The 14,920-nt window shown below is 40.4% G+C and overlaps 1 long non-coding RNA gene across 1 annotated transcript; it reads left to right on the top strand.

Moving 5' to 3' along the window:
• The first annotated feature begins 12,138 nt into the window (after positions 1 to 12,138).
• Positions 12,139 to 12,449, top strand: LOC115202030 (uncharacterized). Its single transcript, XR_003879877.1, has 2 exons — positions 12,139 to 12,187; positions 12,285 to 12,449. It is a non-coding gene; the product is annotated as an uncharacterized LOC115202030 (long non-coding RNA).
• The last annotated feature ends 2,471 nt before the right edge of the window (positions 12,450 to 14,920 follow it).

Here is a 14,920-nt window from a genome sequence, read left to right as displayed (position 1 = left end):
TTTATCATGAGATATTAATTAAGACTCCTCGTTGTTGTACTTTGTGATCATTGTAAAAACCATTGAATACAGGACTACCAGCCCCTTATATCAGGAAAATATGAAGTTTGATCAAACAATATGGCATTTTTTACATTGTCCGGCTGCTCACGTGCCCTTGATGCTTCTCTGCCAGGTTTCAACTCCCTCCATCCGGTACATAAGTTATTAGGCCTTGTCCGAGTCAGAACAGAATCTCTTGTACTCCCCCCAGATAGGATGCTAGTTTGACGCAGGGCCTTACCCCCAATTATGGAGCAATCGCTCCGCCATTACCTGCTTGCTAAAACTCAAAAGGTTTATGTGACAAAACAAGCTGTTTTGTGTTTAGTGTAGGAAATAAGTATACCATCTAAACTGCTGTGAAATATATTTTCAAGCTGGTGTACAAAACCAAAAGTAAAAAGATGCAAAAACTGAACTTGAGGGGGAATACATAGAAATAGCACACACAGAATGGATCGACCACATATCAGACTTGCTTCAGTGAGAATGACAGATCTATAACATACATTTCTATGTGAATTCTGTCAGGTCACACACACAGCTTTAATGCTGAATGCCAAGCAGAGGCTTCAGGTCCCATTTTATTCAGTATGACTCGACCAGGGATCAAACCCCTGACCTTCCATTCTCAGGGCATACAGTCTAACCGCACGGCCACTGATTTGGAATCAGGTACATGCTGCTCTGCAAGTCAAACTCACCTCTGAAAGCGCAACCTGAAAAGCCACAGTCGTAGACCGTTTAGTGTCTTATATCTGAGAAATATAAGACACTAAACAGTCTCCATAGATACTTCCATACATTTTTTTCAACTGGTACTGGGGGACCTTCAGATGAGTCTTGTGAGGCCACCAACATGTAGGTGTTCGTGAGAATCTCACCTTTCCACAGAGGGGTCATATTAGTGTGTAGCCCAAACTGTTTGGTCGCTGCAGACAGAAGTTGGCAGATCAGCTGTATCATCTTCAGATGAGTCACTTTACACTTCTGGAGGTCGTAGAGCAAAACGGAGAACACCATCGTGTTCATGAGAGTCTCCATCTTTCCATTTCCGAACCGCTGGGATGCTACATACAATTTTGTGAGAAGACCAATTTTCGGGAGTTCTCATGGTCTGACAAACACCGCTCTAGCTCTGTCACCTTTCACCGCAGATGCGGAAGTTTGACATAGACGGCTGTGGTGGATTGAGACACATCCAATGCAAAAAATGCAGATATAGTCTACACATTAATAACTGATATGTTGGATTCACATCTCCATTTAAACAAAATATCAAAGTTAGGACTAAATCAAAGGACTAAATCAATTGCACTTTAAATAAAGTTTGATTTGATTTAGTCCTTTGATATTTGGTTGAGATGGAGACGTGAATCCAACATATCAATTATTAATTTGTAGACAAACTGGAATTAAAGCCATATTAAGTCAGTGACACAAATGTAACTAACCAAGCAGAAGATACATATTCTTCAAATGTTGATATTTGCTTGCGTTGACAACCAAACACAATTCATTATAATTTTGAAATCCAATAAATAGCCTATTAACTTGTCGCCAAGTTAACCAATTGTATGTTGGATTCACGTCTCCAATTTAACCAAAAAGAGTTAAATTCAAGAATGGGATTAATCCAGTGGCTCAGATGGACCCATCCAAGCAGTACATACATCACCTTTAAATCTTTATATTTGGTTGCATTGCATTTTATTAGTTTTGAAATGCAAGAAATAGCTATTTTACAAAATAATGTAATATTGAACTTTAAAATGAGTAACACGTCTATGGCAAAAAAGTTTAGGTTACATCTAATGTAATCATATAAAGCGTGCATGTTCAAGATAGCATACATAGGTCATTGCAGATCTTCACAATTGCTGTAATAATCTGCGTACACTGGAACGGCAATGATCACTTGCACCATGTACTTTTAATGTAATCTCAACTGCAATCCAGGTAATCTGATTCTACTATTAGATGAAGCACAGTTTTTATTTTACCTTTGTTTAACTAGGCAAGTCAGTTCAGAACAAATTCTTATTTACAATGACAAACTAGGAACAGTGGGTTAACTGCCTTGTTCAGGGGCAGAACAACAGATTTTACCTTGTCAGCTCAGGGATTCGATCTAACAACCTTTCAATTACTGGCCCAACGCTCTTACAACTTGGCTACCTGCCGCCCCACTGATATAACAAAATATCTGACATTGTATTCCCATTCTAACTTTGCTGTGCTTTTAAATGGTTGAAAGTGCAGTAATAGACATTTGGGTGACAACTAAACCAAAAATCAAACATTGGAATTTGGTTGTGCTTTTAGGTTGAAAGCATAGTGATAACACATTGGAAATACAACTACCTTTGGCTGTCTTTTTGAGTGGGTGAATATAGGTTGTGGCTGGGCTGGGTCGGAATCTCGTTGATTGACGTCTCAACCAAATATTACCCAAATATCCAATTGTCCATGTTGAAATGAGCGGGGTGCCCGTTTGATTGGGTGTTTCTCTCTTTAGAGCTCTTTCATAATGTCTTTCCATGATTCCTCCCATATCGCACCTCTTTCTCTCACCCTCGGACCTTCTTCTTTAAGGGGTTTTATGAAGGATGTGTGTAGAGAGGATGTAAGAAATCATGAGAAAATGAATTGAGAAAGACCCTCTCTGTCGCTCCATGATGGAAGTATTATACTTCTATTCCCAGTCTTCTGTATGTACAATGTCAACTCTGGGTGTTTCCCAACCAATCAGGGCAATGAGGACAGATAGAGCCCCACATAGTGCATCCATGAAGAAGGGTAGAGACAGAATGAGACAAGAAGAGAGGTAGCGAGAGAGAGAGAGAAATGGGTTCAACATTGAATGACAACGAGGCTCCTTTGTCACCAGTTGTCTCTGTTGAGAAAAATGTAGAAAAAAAAACATCTTTCATGTTGGCCATTTTTCATTTGTGTAAGAAGGCATAAACAAATATTTAATTTTGTTTTTTATTTGATTTATTAGGATCCCCATTAGCAGACGCCAATGGAGACAGCTAGTCTTACTGGGGTCCGACACATAATGAAAAAAACATTAGACAAAATACTTCACAATTTACATACATTTAAAAACATTAACATGTAGTGTGTGTGTGTGTGTGTGTGTGTGTGTGTGTGTGTGTGTGTGTGTGTGTGTGTGTGTATCTGTCACTCATGCATGTCAGTGTACAATTACAGTGGCTTGCGAAAGTATTCACCCCCTTGGCATTTTTAATATACTGCTCAAAAAAATAAAGGGAACACTTAAACAACACAATGTAACTCCAAGTCAATCACACTTCTGTGAAGTCAAACTGTCCACTTAGGAAGCAACACTGATTGACAATACATTTCACATGCTGTTGTGCAAATGGAATAGACAACAGGTGGAAATTATAGGCAATTAGCAAGACACCCCCAATAAAGGAGTGGTTGTGCAGGTGGAGACCACAGACCACTTCTCAGTTCCTATGCTTCCTGGCTGATGTTTTGGTCACTTTTGAATGCTGGCGGTGCTTTCACTTTAGTGGTAGCATGAGACGGAGTCTACAACCCACACAAGTGGCTTAGGTAGTGCAGCTCATCCAGGATGGCACATCAATGCGAGCTGTGGCAAGAAGGTTTGCTGTGTCTGTCAGCGTAGTGTCCAGAGCATGGAGGCGCTACCAGGAGACAGGCCAGTACATCAGGAGACATGGAGGAGGCCGTAGGAGGGTAACAACCCAGCAGCAGGACCGCTACCTCCGCCTTTGTGCAAGGAGGAGCAGGAGGAGCACTGCCAGAGCCCTGCCAAATGACCTCCAGCAGGCCACAAATGTGCATGTGTCTGCTCAAACGGTCAGAAACAGACTCCATGAGGGTGGTATGAGGGCCCGACGTCCACAGGTGGGGGTTGTGCTTACAGCCCAACACCGTGCAGGACGTTTGGCATTTGCCAGAGAACACCAAGATTGGCAAATTCGCCACTGGCGCCCTGTGCTCTTCACAGATGAAAGCAGGTTCACACTGAGCACGTGACAGACGTGACAGAGTCAGAAGATGCCGTGGAGAACGTTCTGCTGCCTGCAACATCCTCCAGCATGACCGGTTTGGCGGTGGGTCAGTCATGGTGTGGGGTGGCCTTTCTTTGGGGGGCCGCACAGCCCTCCATGTGCTCGCCAGAGGTAGCCTGACTGCCATTAGGTACCGAGATGAGATCCTCAGACCCCTTGTGAGACCATATGCTTGTGCGGTTGGCCCTGGGTTCCTCCTAATGCAAGACAATGCTAGACCTCATGTGGCTGGAGTGTGTCAGCAGTTCCTGCAAGAGGAAGGCATTGATGCTATGGACTGGCCCGCCCATTCCCCAGACCTGAATCCAATTGAGCACATCTGGGACATCATGTCTCGCTCCATCCACCAACGCTACGTTGCACCACAGACTGTCCAGGAGTTGGCGGATGCTTTAGTCCAGGTCTGGGAGGAGATCCCTCAGGAGACCATCCGCCACCTCATCAGGAGCATGCCCAGGCATTGTAGGGAGGTCATACAGGCACGTGGAGGCCACACACACTACTGAGCCTCATTTTGACTTGTTTTAAGGACATTACATCAAAGTTGGATCAGCCTGTAGTGTGGTTTTCCACTTTAATTTTGAGTGTGACTCCAAATCCAGACCTCCATGGGTTGATAAATTGGATTTCCATTTATTATTTTTGTGTGATTTTGTTGTCAGCACATTCAACTATGTAAAGAAAAAAGTATTTAATAAGATTATTTCATTCATTCAGATCTAGGATGTGTTATTTTAGTGTTCCCTTTATTGTTTTGAGCAGTGTATTTTGTTGCCTTACAACCTTAAAATAGATTTTCGGGGGGTTTGTATCATTTGATTTACACAACATGCTTACCACTTTGAAGATGCTAAATATTTTTTGTGAAACAAACAAGAAATAAGACAAAAAAACAGAACTTGAGCGTGCATAACTATTCACTCCCCCAAAGTCAATACTTTGTAGAGCCACCTTTTGCAGCAATTACAGCTGCAAGTCTCTTGGGGTATGTCTCTGTAAGCTTTGCACATCTAGCCACTGGGATTTTTGCCCATTCTTCAAGGCAAAACTGCTCCACCTCCTTCAAGTTGGATGGGTTCCACTGGTGTACAGCAATCTTTAAGTCGTACCACAGATTCTCAATTGGATTGAGAGGTGTTGGGTTTGTGCCAGACATAGCATTTTCCTTGATGGCCAAAAAGCTCAATTTTAGTCTCATCTGACCAGAGTACCTTCTTTCATATGTTTGGGGAGTCTCCCACATGCCTTTTGGCGAACACCAAATGTGTTTGTTTATTTTTTTTCTTTAAGCAATGGCTTTTTTCTGGCCACTTTTCCGTAAAGCCCAGCTCTGTGGAGTGTACGGCTTAAAGTGGTCCTATGGACAGAAACTCCAATCTCCGCTGTCGAGCTTTGCAGCTCCTTCAGGGTTATCTTTGGTCTCTTTGTTGCCTCTCTGATTAATGCCCTCCTTGCAAGGTCTGTGAGTTTTGGTGGGCGGCCCTCTCTTGGCAGGTTTGTTGTGGTGCCATATTCTTTACATTTTTTGATAATGGATTTAATGGTGCTCCGTGGGATGTTCAAAGTTTAGGATATTTTTTTGTAACCCAACCCTGATCTGTACTTCTCCACAAATTTGTCCCTGACATGTTTGGATAGCTCCTTGGTCTTTATAGTGCCGCTTGCTTGGTGGTGCCGCTTGCTTAGTGGTGTTGCAGACTCTGGGGACTTTCAGAACAGGTGTATATATACTGAGGACAGATCATGTGACACTTAGATTGCACACAGGTGGACTTGATTTAACTAATTATGTGACTTCTGAAGGTAATTGGTTGCACCAGATATTATTTATGGAATTCATAGCAAAGGGGTGAATACATATGCACGCTGTCATGACTGTCAGAATGATCAGACCAACGCGCAGCATGGTTGTAGTTCTACATCTTTTTATTTATAGTGAAACGTTGCAATACACCAAATACTAGAAATACAAAAAATAACAAACCGTGATGCAGAGAGGAAAACACAATAGTCAAAATGAACAACCCACAAACCCGAAAGGAAAAACCCCCTACTTAAATATGATCTCCAATCAGAGGCAATGAGGACCAGCTGCCTCCAATTGGAGATCAACCCAATAAACAACAACATAGAAATAGAAAACCTAGAACACAAAACCTAGAAATAACCAACCAAACACCCCCTGTCATGCCCTTCCCATCTACTATAGAAAATGACCTCTTACAAGGGTCAGGATGTGACACACGCACTAGTTTTCTGTTTTTTATTTTTTTGAATTCTTTGAAACAAGTAATTTTTTTCATTTCACTTCACCAATTTGGACTATTTTGTGTATGTCCATTACATGGAATCCAAATAAAAATCTATTTAAATTACAGGTTGTAATGCAACAAAATAGGAAAAACACCAAGGGGGTTGAATACTTTTGCAAGGCACTGTATACACACAAGAAGTAGGTCACATGGGTGAGAGGTGTTGTGCCATGAGGGGTTGCTTTATTTGTTTTTTGAAACCAGGTTTCCTGTTCACTTGCACTATATAAAATTGAAGCGAGTTCCATGCACTCATGGCTCTGTATAATACTATACGTTTCTTTGATTATGTTCTGAACCTGGGGACAGTGAAAAGACCCCTGGTGGCATGTCTGGTGGGGTAAGTGTGTGTGTCAGAAGTGACACAGTCTTTCTTAGCCAGTATGAATATTAGCCCTCTGATTACAATGAAAAGCAAGACATGCGGCTCTGTTCTGTGTCAGCTGCAGCTTAACTAGGTCTTCTTTGCAACACTTGACCATATGACTGGACAATTATCAAGATAATATTAAACTAGAGCCTGCAGGACTTGCTTTGTGGAGTGTGATGTCAAAAAAGCAGAGCATCTTTTTATTACAGACAGACCTCTCCCTTTCTTTACAACCATTGAATCTACAGTATATGTTTTGACCATGACAGTTTACAATGCTCTTCGTTCAGGACTAGTGCGGCAGGTAGCCTAGTGGTTAGAGCATTGGACTATTAACTGAAAGGTTGCAAGATCAAATCCCCAAGCCGACAGGGTAAAATATAAATGCAACATCTGTTGTTCTGCCCCTAAACAAGGCAGTTAACCCACTGTTCCTAGGCTGTCATTGAAAATATATTTTTTTCTTAACTGACTTGCCTAGTTAAATAAAGGTAAAATTAAATTAAAAATTAAAAAAATTACTGGCCACCTATCCAAAACAGACTGCAACTCTTTGTTAAAGACTTTCAGTGACTTACATAGCACTGGTTGCTTATGCGTATATGGTTGAATCATCAGTATACATGGACACACATTTTTTGTTTAATGCCAGTGGCAGGTCATTGGTAAAAATAGAAAAGAGCAGAGGGCCTAGAGAGCTGGCTTGCAGTACACCACACTTTACGTTTGACATTAGAGAAGCTTCCATAAAGAAACCCCTCTGAGTTACATTAGATAGATAGCTCTGGATCCAGAATATAGCAGAAGTTGACAAGCCATAACACATACGTTTTCTCAAAAACAGGTTTTGGTCAATAATATCAAAGGCTGCACTGAAATATAACAGTACAGAGCCCACAATCTTATTATCAATTTCTTTCAACCAATCATCAGTCATTTGTGTCAGTGCAGCACAGGCTGAGAGCCCTTCCCTATAAGCACGCTAAAAGTCTGTTGTTAATTTGTTTAGAGAGAAATAGCATTGTATTTGGTCAAACACCATTTTTTCCAACAGTTTGCTAAGAGCCGGCAGCAGGCTGATAGATCTGCTGTTAAAACCAGTAAAGGCCGCTTTACCACTCTTGGGTAACGGAATGACTATGGCTTCCCTCCAGGCCTGAGGACAAAGACTTTCCTCTAGTCTCAGATTAAAGATATGACAGATAGGAGTGGCTATAGAGTCAGCGGCCATCCTCAGTAGATTTCCATCTAAGTTGTCAATGCCAAGAGGTTTGTCATTATTGATCGATAACAATAATATTTCCACATCACCCTCTCTAACTTTACAAAATTCAAACTTACAATGCTTTTCTTTCATAATTGTTTTTATGCATGAGTACGATGGCACACTATTCATTGTAGGAATTTCCTTTTTAAGTTTGCACACTTTGCTAATGAAGTTATCATTCAAATTATTAGCAACATCAAATGGTTTCGTGATGAATAAGCTATCTGATTCGATTCATTTAAAGTACTCATATTTTTTTTCAGAAGTCTTTAAATCATTCATCTTGACTTCATAATACAGTTTCTTCATCTTTTTGTTGAGTTTAGTTGAATCATTTCTCAGTTTGCAGTAAGTCAGACGGTCAAATGTGAAGAATTATTAGCCACTCCTTTCTTAGCCGCTCCATCTCTTTCAACCATACAGTTTTCAATTCCTCATCAATCTATTAAGCCTAAACAGTTCTAACAGTGCGTTTCTTAAGAGGTGCATGTTTATCAATAATTGGAAGAAGCAATTTCATAAATTCATCAAATGCAGCATCTGAATGCTCCTTATTAACCACATCAGACCAACAAATATTTTTAACATCATCCACATAAGAGTCACAGCAATGTCTTTTGTATTATCTCTTATACACTATTTCAGGGCCAACTTTTGGCTTTCCTGGATATAGCCAGTGGTTCTTCATTTAAAAGTTGTGTCGTACTGCAGCACAGCTTGTGGGCTGCCTCAGAATTCTATGGCACGTTATTTAAGTGTCAGCCATTGTTGCCATTAATGCTAGTTAATGCTAGTTTGACCACCAGAGGGCATCTTTGATAAGCATTTGACTATTTTTATATTGGCTGTACTAGAGAATTTAAAACCTTTTTTTGTAAATTTTAAGAAAAGCTAAGAAATGTAGCTTAATTAATTTGATTAATACTATGGTGTTTCTATTCCAAAAAAAAAACTAAAAACGAAACCCTCAGGGTTTCCATTAGGAAAATATGATGCTGTACAAAGTAGCCTAACATTTCCATACCCTAATTGTTGGTTAACCAATACCCAAACGGAGATTCAGTGAAAATCAAAATCTCATTGATTTATCAAGACCAGTCCCCATGCTTGTCTCAGAGCGAAACGGTGCTGAAATAGTTGACCACACGCGGGTAGGCTATTGCTTCAAATCCTATTATAACAATTGGATGACTTTGAGTGTTCCAGTAAGCAACAATTTGTTGCCTTCATTTGTCTACTTTATTCCAATATTTCTGTCATTCAGTGATATTTATTCCCACAGTAATTCGTTATGGATCCATCCAGATGTGGTTACAAAACAATGCGTTTCGTGGACTCTAAGAGTCTAGTGTCCTGCTGATAGCCCATCAAGGGAGGATGGCTTGTTTTGTATTCTTATTAAAAGAACTCCAGCACAGAGAAAAGAAAGGAGCCTTGAATAATTAAAAATGTCGATAAAATACTGTTAGACTTGGGGATTATGGACAGTGCTATTCACCTGTGTTACCCCGAACGCGAAAGCCCAGGAAAATGAGCAGGTACAGTAGGCTACAATACTGTTAAGTAGGCCTAATAATGCTAAAAATAATGCTTAAATAAATTGACTGCTGGTCTTCACTGTATGCTGCACATTTTTACATTGTATTCCATTTCCGGCGAGACTATTCAAGCCATCGACTCACTGATGGTTGAAGATGCTGGCATCATGGCACAACATCACTCTAATCACAGTCAGAAGACAGTTGAACAGTTGGACTTATGGAATGGCTTTGTAAGACATTTTCTGTGTATATATATACATATATATATATATATATATATATATATGTATACGTATATATATTCGTCTGACAAACAAAGAACTTTGCGTCCTTCAAACCCAGGCATGGATCAATGCTGGCAAGACATTCAAAGACATCATCAAGAGATATGCTGGACCCTATGTCAGAGACTGGTTTTTCGGACCACATCATGTCTATTGTCCTGCTAATAGTCCTTGCAAAAAACAAGTGTTTGAAAACATGTTCCTTACTTTTTCCCCCTTCCACTTGAAATAACTCCACCAGTCTGGTTTATGATATAATTTACAAAGATTTTACCTTTTTTTTATGTTATTGAAAATATATATATATTTTTAATCAATTAGTGTATTTGAGATTAACCACCAGATTTATTGTATTATTTGTTCTGTCTTTTCTGGTGGATAAAAATGAAATTGCAACCAACTTTCTATGGCTTGTTTAAAAAATAGATCTAATTCAATTTAGAGGATTGGAGGATTCTAAATGAATATCTAAGGGACATTTTTTGTTAGGACAAATCTGGTCTGTGATATTGATTTAGGAATGTAAAACCTTACAGAGAATATCTAAGGGGCTTTTATATGTTATTTAATTGAATTATTGAATGCTACTGTGCAGTGTCTTTAAATACAATGTGCCCCCAACCCTCCTTTCCTACCCTCCTTCTTGGCAAGAGTCTATTGTCCTGCTAATAGCCCATCATGGGTGAATGGCTTCTTTTGTTATTCCAATGTGAGGAGTACTGGAAAGGTGTGACTCCAGATTACAATAGTCCATAAGTATACAGCAGATCGCCAATTGTCCTCACTTTGATTATGCTGTACCAACATACTGTAGCACCATGACCAGGATCTCTATTCATTTAAGTGAGCAGATTAGGGCTTTCAGGAGGAGAGGAAAATTGTGTGTCAATTCATAAACCATGTGCCATGGAATCGGTACATCGAAAATCTCTTCCCAACTATTTTGCAATCTATATAGCACAGCTGTCATTTTTTTGGTTCCTTACTGAAACTGGTATATAAAGTCAGCAAAAAAAGAAACGTCCTCTCACTGGCATCTGTGTTTATTTCCAGCAAACTTAACATGTGTAAATATTTGTATGAACATAACAAGATTCAACAACTGAGACAAAAACTGAACAAGTTCCACAGACATGTGACTAACAGAAATTGAATAATGTGTCCCTGAACAAATGGGGGGTCAAAATCAAAAGAAACAGTCAGTATCTGGTGTGGCCACCAGCTGCATTAAATACTGCAGTCCATCTCCTCCTCACGGACTGCACCAGATTTGCCAGTTCTTGCTGTGAGATGTTACCCCACTCTTCCACCAAGGCACCTGCAAGTTCCCGGACATTTCTGGGGTGGAATGGCACTTGCCCTCACCCTCCGATCCAACAGGTCCCAGACGTGCTCAATGGGATTGAGATCCGGGCTCTTCGCTGGCCATGGCAGAACACTAACATTCCTGTCTTGCAGGAAATCCCACACAGAACAAGCAGCATGGCTGGTGGCATTGTCATGCTGGAGGGTCATGTCAGGAGGAGCCTGCAAGAAGGGTACCACATGAGGGAGGACGATGTCTTCCCTGTAACGCACAGCATTGAGATTGCCTGCACTGGCAACAAACTCAGTACAATGATGCTGTGACACACCGCCCCAGACCATGACGGACCCTTCACCTCCAAATCGATCCCGCTCCAGAGTACAGGCCTCGGTGTAACGCTCATTCTTTCGATGATAAACGCGAATCCGACCACCACCCCGGTGAGACAAAACCGTGACTCGTCAGTGAAGAGCACTTACAACAGGCCTACAAGCCCTCAGTCCAGCCTCTCTCAGCCTATTGCGGACTGATGGAGGGATTGTGCGTTCGTGGTGTAACTCGGGCAGTTGTTGTTGCCATCCTGTACCTATTTCGCAGGTGTGATGTTCGGATGTACCGATCCTGTGCAGGTGTTGTTACACGTGGTCTGCCACTGCGAGGACGATCAGCTGTCCGTCCTGTCTCCCTGTACGGCTGTCTTAGGCGTCTCACAGTACGGACATCGCAATTTATTGGCCTGGGCACATCTGCAGTCCTCATGTCAGGACTCCCGCTTCCTGAGTCTGTTTCTGCCTGAGATGACTGTTTTTGTTTGAGTGTTGTCTAAGGTTCCTGAACGCACCCTGTCTGGTTGCCAGGCAACGAGGTTAGGCGGGAGATCTATTTATTACCCGCACCTGCATCTCATCAACCTTCTGCACACCTGGTCCTGATCTTCACGTCTTCTTAAACCCTGAGCTGACATCCATTCCCTGCCGGATCGTTAGCAACGAACAGTATGTTGTGCCAGCGTATCAGCCTCATGTTTCCTGAGATAATTTTGTTGTTTTGTGCTTGTTACTGGTTACTCACTCCCGTTTACTCTGTCTACAGTCATTCTCCCAGAACATTCAACTCCCTTGCCTGGCCGTCGGTGGATACAGTGACTTCATTGGATCAACCCATTTACTCTCATTAACTCACCTCCGCTGACGCTCCGTCTCCTGGATCACTCAAATTACACATCAAGACTACCAATAAATACTCACCTTCATTTTACTCACCTTGTCCTGGTCTGCTTCTGGGTTCTGTCTTAGAGAATCGTGACACCTCATGCCTCCTTGCAGCTTGCCTAAGGCACGTTCATGCAGATGAGCAGGGACCCTGGGCATCTTTCTTTTGGTGTTTTTCAGAGTCAGTAGAAATGCCTCTTTAGTGTCCTAAGTTTTCATAACTGTGACTTTAATTGTCTACCGTCTGTAAGCTGTTAGTGTCTTAACCACCATTCCACAGATGCATGTTCATTAATTGTTTATGGTTCATTGAACAAGCATGGGAGACAGTGTTTAAACCCTTTACAATGAAGATCTGTGAAGTTGTTCGGATTTTATGAGTCCTGAAAAAGGGAAGTTTCTTTTCATGCTGAGTTTATTTTTATTTATCACAATTTTCTTACCAATTTTGGTCTTTAATGCAGGGCCGACAGACAAGTTCCTTACTTCTTCCCCCTTCCACTTGATAAAGGTTCCAATTAATGAAGTCATTTCTAATTTCTAATTTCTGCCCTCCGAATTCATAATCAATATATAAGCAGGCCTTTTTAATTTTGTCTGGCTTGCAATTCCAAATAAAATGGAATATTGTTTGATCATATAATTTAAACAGGTTAATTAACTTGCACAGGTTATGTTTATAATTAAAACAACCTGCACAGGATCGGTAGGTGTAGGCAAAACCATAAGCAAATAGGTAAACTGTGATATGACTAAAGAGTTAATCAGGGTGATTTTTCAACAAACAGACAGCTATTTTCCTTTTTTCCATAGTAGCAAGATCTTAACTATTTTTGCTAACTTTCTATTAAAATGTATTGGACTGAGATCATTTCTTTCTTTCGGGATATGTTTACAGAGTATGTCAACATCCCCGTCAGTCCATTTTATTGTTAAACTACACAGTAATGTAAAAGTTATATTTTTTTGTGATCCAATATGTAATATAGTAAGTAAAAATAAATCAAGCTTGCATCTGATTATTTATTATGAATAGGATTTATTTTCTTTATTTTCTTTACATTCTTCATTGTAACCACAATGTCACAAATAATTGAACACACACAACATGAGCTAATTAATTTGGTCAAAACAGTCAAAACATTTCTTTATTAAAGACTATCAGAAAGAATGTTGGTACTTATTTATTTTGATCAAAAGCCAGAATGAGTGAGTCACTCAGCTTTATGCCAACAAATCCTTGCTGGACTATTTCATTCCGTTTCTTCTTCACGTCAGCAAATAAGGACTCGGTGTTTCAGAAACTCACTTTATATAGAGGGGCTAACACTTTTGGTAAATAAAGCCAGTTTCTACTTAGAATTATTTATTTCTGTTTTTAGAGGGAGAGAAACCAAAAGCCCACCGTGCCTATTTTTGGAAAATCATCAGTCCACATGTCAAGTGTAATTCCCCCATTGTATTTACCCAAGTTCTCTCTTAACTCCAGTACCACCAATGTTGTTGTTGTTGTTGTTGCCTGATGCAGGACTCTAGTGCCAGAGAAGAGAGACTCTCAAACTGAAAACACCTCCATTAACTTAAGAAAATATAGTAAATTTGTGCTACAGTTTAGACTACCAATAGCTCAGAGTTCTAACTCCCCCTTGTGATAGTGTGGTGCAATGACAGAATGCCACCATCTACCAACAACGGTCGCGGCATGAGCTCAAAACTTTTATGAAGAACCACTGTGATCACTGCATCCAATGTGTGCAGATACAGCTTTAGAACAAAGTTCTACAGTATTAGTTAAAATGTGATCAATACATGTGGATGATCTTGTTCCTGTAGAGTTTGTAAACACCCTATTAGGTTGATTGATAACCTGAATCAGATTACAGGCACTGGTTACAGTGAGAAGCTTCCTCCTGGGGGGACAGCTTGATGAAAATCCGTCAATATTCAGGTCCCCAAGAAAGTAGACCTCTCTGTTTATATCACATACACAATCAAGCATTTCACACATATTACTTAGTTACTGACTGTTAGCACTTGGTGGCCCATAGCAACACCCCAAAAAAGGCTTTATGAGTTCCAGATTAACCTGCAACCACAACTTTTCAATAACACTTGACATAAGATATTCTCTAATCCTTACGGGGATATGGCTCTGAATATATACAGCAACACCTCTCCCATAACCTTTCCTGTCTCTTCTATATATGTATGTTATATCCTTGTATTGCTAATACTGTATCATTAAATGAATGATTTAACCTCTCCAGGGTATGTGGGACGAAATCGTCCCACCTACTCAACAGCCAGTGGAATCCCGTGGCGCGTTATTCAAATACCTTAGAAATGCTATTACTTAAATTTCTCAAACATATGACTATTTTACACCATTTTAAAGACAAGACTCTCGTTAATCTAACCACACTGTCCGATTTCAAAAAGGCTTTACAACGAAAGCAAAACATTAGATTATGTCAGCAGAGTACCCAGACAGAAATAATCAGACACCCATTTTTCAAG

The sequence above is a fragment of the Salmo trutta genome, chromosome 11, assembly GCF_901001165.1.
Source record: "Salmo trutta chromosome 11, fSalTru1.1, whole genome shotgun sequence".
In the NCBI taxonomy this organism is placed as follows: Eukaryota; Metazoa; Chordata; class Actinopteri; order Salmoniformes; family Salmonidae; genus Salmo; species Salmo trutta.
The sequence above is the reverse complement of the archived record's forward strand: the minus strand, read 5'-3'. Positions and strand labels throughout refer to the sequence as shown.